A 6853-nucleotide genomic window follows, 5' to 3' on the forward strand; every position below is an offset into this window, starting at 1 on the left:
GCTGGCTCTGACGGCGAACACAGTCGCTTTAACAGCTTTTTGCTCAGAGTGACTTTGGACATCATACTCCCAGGCTTTCTGCACGAATCTCTTAATATCAGTCATTTTCATGGTCTGTGCATCTGTATGCATTAAGATCATCTTTCTGACTGACGGGTGTTCTCTTCGCAACCCTCATCATTTCGCCCTGCAAAATAAGTTCGTCTAAGTCTCTCGTAATATTCGCGAGGGGACTCTGCTCTCTCGTGCTTAATGTTAAGGGCGCCGGCTATCGCGGCAGTCGGGTCAATAAACGCACTGTATTCTCGGATAAGTGCTTGACACAGCTCTTCAAAGTCATCACAGACTTTCTTCATCTGCCTAGCCATCCACTCATGTACAGCTCTGCTGCTAGTTTTCCTGACCAGAAACACTTTCTCCTGTTCTGTGGCGTTTGGCAGGTACTGCAGGGTATACCTGAGGTCCTGAATATAACTCTCGATATTATTCTCTGACACTGCAGGGTAAAATCTCTCCATGTCCTTCGCTAGCTCTCTCAGAGAATGGAGGTTTATTCTCCTAGCTTCTCCGCTGATGGAGATATGATGGAGATCATGGTCAGACCTGTCACTGCTAGAGAGAGTGCTTAATAGCGACTCGAATTCAGACCTTTTAGCAACCATTGTTAAACTTAAAGAGTATCAATTTTAAGTACGAAATCACAGTTCTACCACAGAAAACCATAAGATAAAGTATGCAATCAACCCAGTAGATCGCAAAAGATCACAAAACAATCAGGCACTGCTTAAAGAGCAAGGGGAACTTTTTTCCTTGCGGCTTTCAGCACACTGTATTGTCGAGTTTGAAACCCGTGGTGTTTTATATTGAATTATTCAGCTTGGTTGACTCATTTCAGTCTTACCATAGCCCGTCCAGGGACACCAATAAATGTAGTGTGCTCTCTGAAGGCACCAGTTTTGTAGGGTTTGGGCATTTACGGGGACATTTATTAATTGTAGCCATAAATCACAAAATGATTCTTTTGATGGCCTTAGAATCCAACCATGGGATATAACTCAAACAACGCACACACACGGGTACTAATACACGAGGATACATTTATTAATACATAAAATATGCATATAAACCTAACAGATCTTATCGAGAGGGTTATCAGAATACAAAAGGTATATATACAATCAATTACAAAGAGTTACATATATCAAGAGGACATACGTTCAGTATATCATTCATTAAGACCGTTTCATAAAGTGAACTTTGTTACAACTTCTACATTAGATACTGAAAACAAGTACATAACTCTTAGGAATTAAGTTGATATCAACTGGTTGGGATAACATTTGAATTCTCAAGCTGTAATGCATTGAAGTTGAATACTCATCCAATCTCTGGGGATTCAGATCTCCTGCGGGCTCTCTGGCTCCGTGCCAGGCTGTGCTGTGCTGCAGATGCTCACTGACCGGCTAGTTAGTGTTGGCTTTAACGAGCAAAGTTTGTGCACAGGAGAAAAATTGACTGTGGGTCCCAGCAAGTAAGGAAGAGGACCGGTTCATTCAGCTGATTCAGCTGTCCACAGTTCCGACCAGTTCACAAGGCTTGCTGCTGGTGCTAACCTCAGGTGGATCCTCTGGTTACTCTCTGGCAACCTCCGCTCTAGACTCTTAGAACAAAGGAAAGTTCTGGCACTCGGACACACTGGCCGTTCCGTGGTTGTCCGGGTTGAGTCTCAGGATGGTCAGGAGGCACACTGCGAGAATGTCCTGCCCTTGGGAGCCTTTTGCTCCTGGGCTGTCCTGCCCTGCAATTCTCCTTTGAATTCCCTTTAGAAAAGTCCACGAAATAGTCTCTCAGGCCCTCTGTGTTGCCTGTTTTTACCTGGAGGAACTTCAGCTCGTTCAATGGCTTAAAGTTCCATGGGCATCAGAGTCCCACGTGGGTTACTCGGCCCTACCAGTCCCTGATTGGTTGATCAGGGTGAGATATGAGTCACTTACTCCTGACACTTAGGAATGCAGTCCAGATGTCCATCTGGCACACCCTAGACAGATAGGCGCCAATGGATGACCATTGATCATGATAGCCAGGCTTAGCTAAGTGCATCCCCATTTGGGAGCTGTCCCTTAACAAAAGAAAACATCTTTAAATCAGCCTGCATGAATAGTTTATCTGTGGCTGCACCACAGAGATGAACAGAGAGATGGGGCCTCATTTGGAAAAGCACAGCAACACTTAATTCTGGCTTATTAACAAGCATTGCCGCTACAAGTGAAAGACTGAAGTGAAATAGAGCGGGGACGAAGGCAGTGAAGAGAGAGAACGTGGGAAGAAGAGAAAAACGCAAGGGAAATAAAGTAGCGTCGTAAAAGAGGTGACGGAGCTGTCCTCTCTATAAGAAGGGTGCCAGTGAGCCCTGCTCTCGCTTACGGCCACACCCCCTTGAGCATGCCTGATCTCGTCTGATCTCGGAAGCTGAACAGGGATGGGCCTGGTTAGTACTTGGATGGGAAACCGCCTGGGAATACCAGGTGCTGTAAGCTTTTAAGCGCAGGAGGTGCCCTATCCCCGCTCGCTCGCTCATTCCCCTGTTCACACGTGCAGTGCGGCTTGTCCGTCTGTTTATTTGTCAGCTTTGGCGAGACACGGGTGCTTGTGTATTAGCGTGAGCGTTTTTTATTCTGATCATGAACAGTTTTACAAGTCCGCAAAGGATCGAGGAAAGGTTTATCGCCAGCTGAAAAGAGACACAGCGCTTCAGCTGTGGAGACTTTTTCAGCTGGCGTTCTGGGAGTCGCGTTTTTCAGAATTGTATTGAGATCGTTTTCCACAGAGCTCAGATGTCAAAGCACAGCAGCAGCTCTCCACAGCGATCCTCTATAGCGCCCTTTCTCCCGCAGCTCCGTCCTCATTGGAAGGAAGCAAGAGTGAAAGGCTGAAGTGAAATAGAGCGGGGACGAAGGCAGTGAAGAGAGAGAACGTGGGAAGAAGAGAAAAACGCAAGGGAAAAAAAGCAGCGTCGTAAAAGAGGTGACGGAGCTGTCCTCTCAATAAGAAGGGTGCCAGTGAGCCTTGCTCTCGCTTACGGCCACACCCCCTTGAGCACACCTGATCTCATCTGATCTTGGAAGCTAAGCAGGGATGGGCCTGGTTAGTACAGATGCAGCCATTCAAAATGCGCATGTGATACCGCATTATTTTCCGGTACGCTGTACGCAGTCTACCGCGAGTTACCGGTAAATACCGCTAGCAAAATAATAGTATCCGGAATTTCCGCAAGGTGGAGCTAATAAAGCTCAACCTCTCATGTTTGAGCTGTAGCCATCAAAGTCTTTAACAAAGATATTACTAATAGTATTAATAATAAATGACCTTGGACAAGCTGTAAACTCAAAGTATTGCCCTGGTCCACATTATTTTTTTCATTGACCGTCTTTGTAAAAGTAACACCACAGCATTTCACAATCACGCATTTTTTTCCAATCATGCAAAGTACAGTAATTTTTGAGAATCGATTCACCATGCCTTTCACATGCTCATAAAAGAGATTGATTTAGGAACATAAACATATTACCGTATGCAAACTGTACTGTATACAGTATGTATATGTATATTTAATGTCTTAACTGTGCCCGTTTAAGTATTGAATATTTATATGGAATTTTACCACTGAAGGGAAATCTTAGTGCCTGAGCATAAAAAGAATAGGAACATACTGCAACGCGTGTGAAGGCCATAAACGATATTAATTTTGGAACATAAACATACAGTATATGGCTGGTCTCGGTACTTTAAAGAAAACATACACGAAACATGGTTTCATTATGACCAGAATCGGTCTTGACACCGATACTACGTAAATACTGCTCACGTATATGTTTCTAGGTTTATATTATGCATTTCATACGGTCCAATTACTTTTGAGCAACTGATAAGAAGCGCGAAACGGTATGCCCAGGGCGTTCTAGTTTTCGTTTTGTTTTAATGCATTGCAGTGGATTGATTAGAGATATCAAGTACATACAAGTCATTTTTTAAATGTTGTAGTTCATCTTGTAAAAATGTTAAGAGTACATCATCTGTGAACAATTACACAGGTTCTGTTTCCATATTGCAGATTTTGGTTACGTAATATTATTTTCTAGATTTCACGTTGTGAATATATGATTTGGGCAAACAGAGCCGCAAAGAAGTACATTATGGGTTGTTGTTTTTTTTTGCAGTTTTATCTAGAACAAGCGATGCTTAAACCTTTGTCTGATTCTTGTGAAACTATCCACACGACAGTTACAGTACCTAGGAGTTGACTTCAGTGATGTCACTGATGGGATGTTTCTAAAAATCCATCCTCTGTAAAACGTCTTCTCTAGTTGTCCTGCATATGTATTCGCTAATGAAGCTGTGTGTTCTGAGCCTGGTTCTCTACATTTCTGTATGAACCAGCTTAGAGGGCTAAAGACAGCTTGTGTTTAAATTGAGTGTAAGGTAATTTATGCTAAAGTCATGGTCAGCATTTATTATTGTACTGTGCTGTAAACTTGTTCTGTGCCTAATTACATTATTTTATAACTTTATCAAATCTGTACATTGTCTGTCAGGGCCTGACAACACTGATTGTGATAATTTGCAGGTGCTTCTCGGAAGTGCGTTGGTGGTACAGGCGCCTTCCAAATAATTGAGTCGGGTTTGAATCCCAGCCAGTACAAATCCAAATCTTTTCAAGATAATTTGTGGTCCGCTAACACATCTTTTGAAACACTACAACAGGTAACACCCCGTGTGACACATCATGAACATCTGTTAAAGCCTGAGTTTTACATACTCTAACGTAAATAAACGTTAGTGTCTTCCGGTGTGTGAGCCAATTTCTCCAAAAAAATATTTGTTAGTCTGCCGGGAGGCTGTGCAAGGTGTTAAGAAATAGAATTTCTAAAAGACAGGCTCCCTATAACATCAAGGCAGAAAAAATGCTGTTTTCTCTACAGAAATGCTCTTTACATTTCAGCACTGTTGCAACTCCTTTTATAAAGGGTGTGCACACGTATACAACCAAGGCATTGAAAGTTTTTTTTTTAATTATTGTTCCAAAAAATGTTCTATTTGTTTTCTTTTTAATGTTGTTGATTAAAAGATTTTATTAAATGTGAAAAAAATCTGAATGTGAAAAAAGGTCAAAATGCTATTGAAAAAAATCAGTAATGTGAGGAAAGATGGATTGTGGGAGCCCCTTAACTACCCATGTCATGCTGTATTTCTCACTCATTCTACTGGGAGTGGTGCCGTCGCTTCTGGATAAAGTCTGTCAGTGGTCATTCCAGACGGGTCAGGTATGACTACTCTTCGGCACAAGAGACAGGTGACTTGGGAGGATCCCGACAGTGTCAACTTTCTTTCAGAGCCCGGATAGCTCAGTCGGTAGAGCATCAGACTTTTAATCTGAGGGCCCAGGGTTCAAGTCCCTGTTCGGGCGGTTGTGCTGTTCTTAAGTCTATTGTGAATGTCATTCTAATTAGTCTTTTATCTTTCACTCTTCTAGCTGTAATGTCCATTACTTGTATTTACAGTAGTGTATTTAGTGTTTCATTTCACAAACCGAAAATGTTCAAGTAGATCTTGTCGCTCTACTCCACGTAATCATCCAAATTAAATCACAGTAGAGTACAGAACACGCAGTGAGGAGCTCACACAGTGAGTACTCTTGAATTTGACAAGAGGAAAGGCACACTGCACATCTGCAGAACATCACGTCCGAGTTTACAGTGACAGCAGAGGTTGGAAGCGACGTATTTTTTTATTACTCGCTCGCTGAACGATCTCTCAAGAAACCTCGGTGAAGATTTAACGGGTGTCTAATAATCACGTTCAAAAAGGTGACGATAAGTTTTTTTAACTAGGTAGCCTTAATGGCAACACGGTGTGAGTAGATCTTAAAGCAGCTGCAGACAGAGTACCCGTAATGGCAACACAGTGCTTTGAGTTCGGCTTTTCTTATTTCTTCGGTAGAACCAGTGGTATCGGAATATACTGATCCGGATAGGAAGCGCTTTCGGTTTCTGATCATTTTTATTGAGCGCTGCTATGGTCTTAGGCGTTGCGTTCAGGTCGCAGTTAACCCTGGAGACGTTTGTTAAAATCTCACTTCTAATAAAGAGGTCTTTCTCGTTAGAGTAGAAACGATAGAAGCCTTAAGCGGGAAAAAAATCACAACATCTCGCATTTCACGTGTTTAATGTTAACTGTCTCAGTGGTTGCCTCGGTGATTGATGGCTCTTCTCCCTCGCAAGGTGACGGCAAACTTCTTCAGAGAGGGAGTCTCCCACGCACGGTTTTTCTTTATCAAGAGCTGAGACAACAGAAACAGACTTCCAACTGACATGAATTACTTCTTGAGCGTTTATGACTGTCTTTTAAAGCTGAGAGCAGGTGAAAAAGTCTTTGGAAATGAGGCAATGACTGCTGACAGTAAACAGAGCTGACGCTCAGCTGCAGACAAGCGCTCCTCTTTAGTATAGTGCTGAGTACCCCCGCTTGTTGCGCGGGAGACTGGGGGTACGTTTCTGTGACAGGGCGCTGGTTTAATTTTTTAACAACCTGACTTCACTTAAAAAAGTATGTACTGTGTACTACGTTTCGGACTAGATAGTGCGGTAGAATATGGAGATCATCTCCAGCTTTGAGCTCAACTGCAACAAGAAGTCATGCTTAATGTAGTATAGTGAGTAGACATCGCGAGACAACAGAACGAGAGAGTAGAAGGCAGGAATATATGGTGTAAGGGTGTGATCTGTGTAGTTAACAAAATAGTTAAAATAATATAAAAACGTCTCTTTATTAAGATACACAACATTGAAGGCGACGA

General features: G+C 42.6%; 1 non-coding gene and 1 pseudogene across 1 annotated transcript; both read left to right on the forward strand.

The window, feature by feature from the left end:
- The first annotated feature begins 2418 nt into the window (after positions 1-2418).
- On the forward strand, positions 2419-2537 carry LOC138218230 (5S ribosomal RNA; annotated as a pseudogene).
- Positions 2538-5391: 2854 nt separating this feature from the next.
- Positions 5392-5464, forward strand: trnak-uuu (transfer RNA lysine (anticodon UUU)). The gene has a single exon. It is a non-coding gene; the product is annotated as a tRNA-Lys (tRNA).
- Positions 5465-6853: the final 1389 nt, after the last annotated feature.

This window comes from Lepisosteus oculatus, chromosome 14 (assembly GCF_040954835.1).
Source record: "Lepisosteus oculatus isolate fLepOcu1 chromosome 14, fLepOcu1.hap2, whole genome shotgun sequence".
In the NCBI taxonomy this organism is placed as follows: Eukaryota; Metazoa; Chordata; class Actinopteri; order Semionotiformes; family Lepisosteidae; genus Lepisosteus; species Lepisosteus oculatus.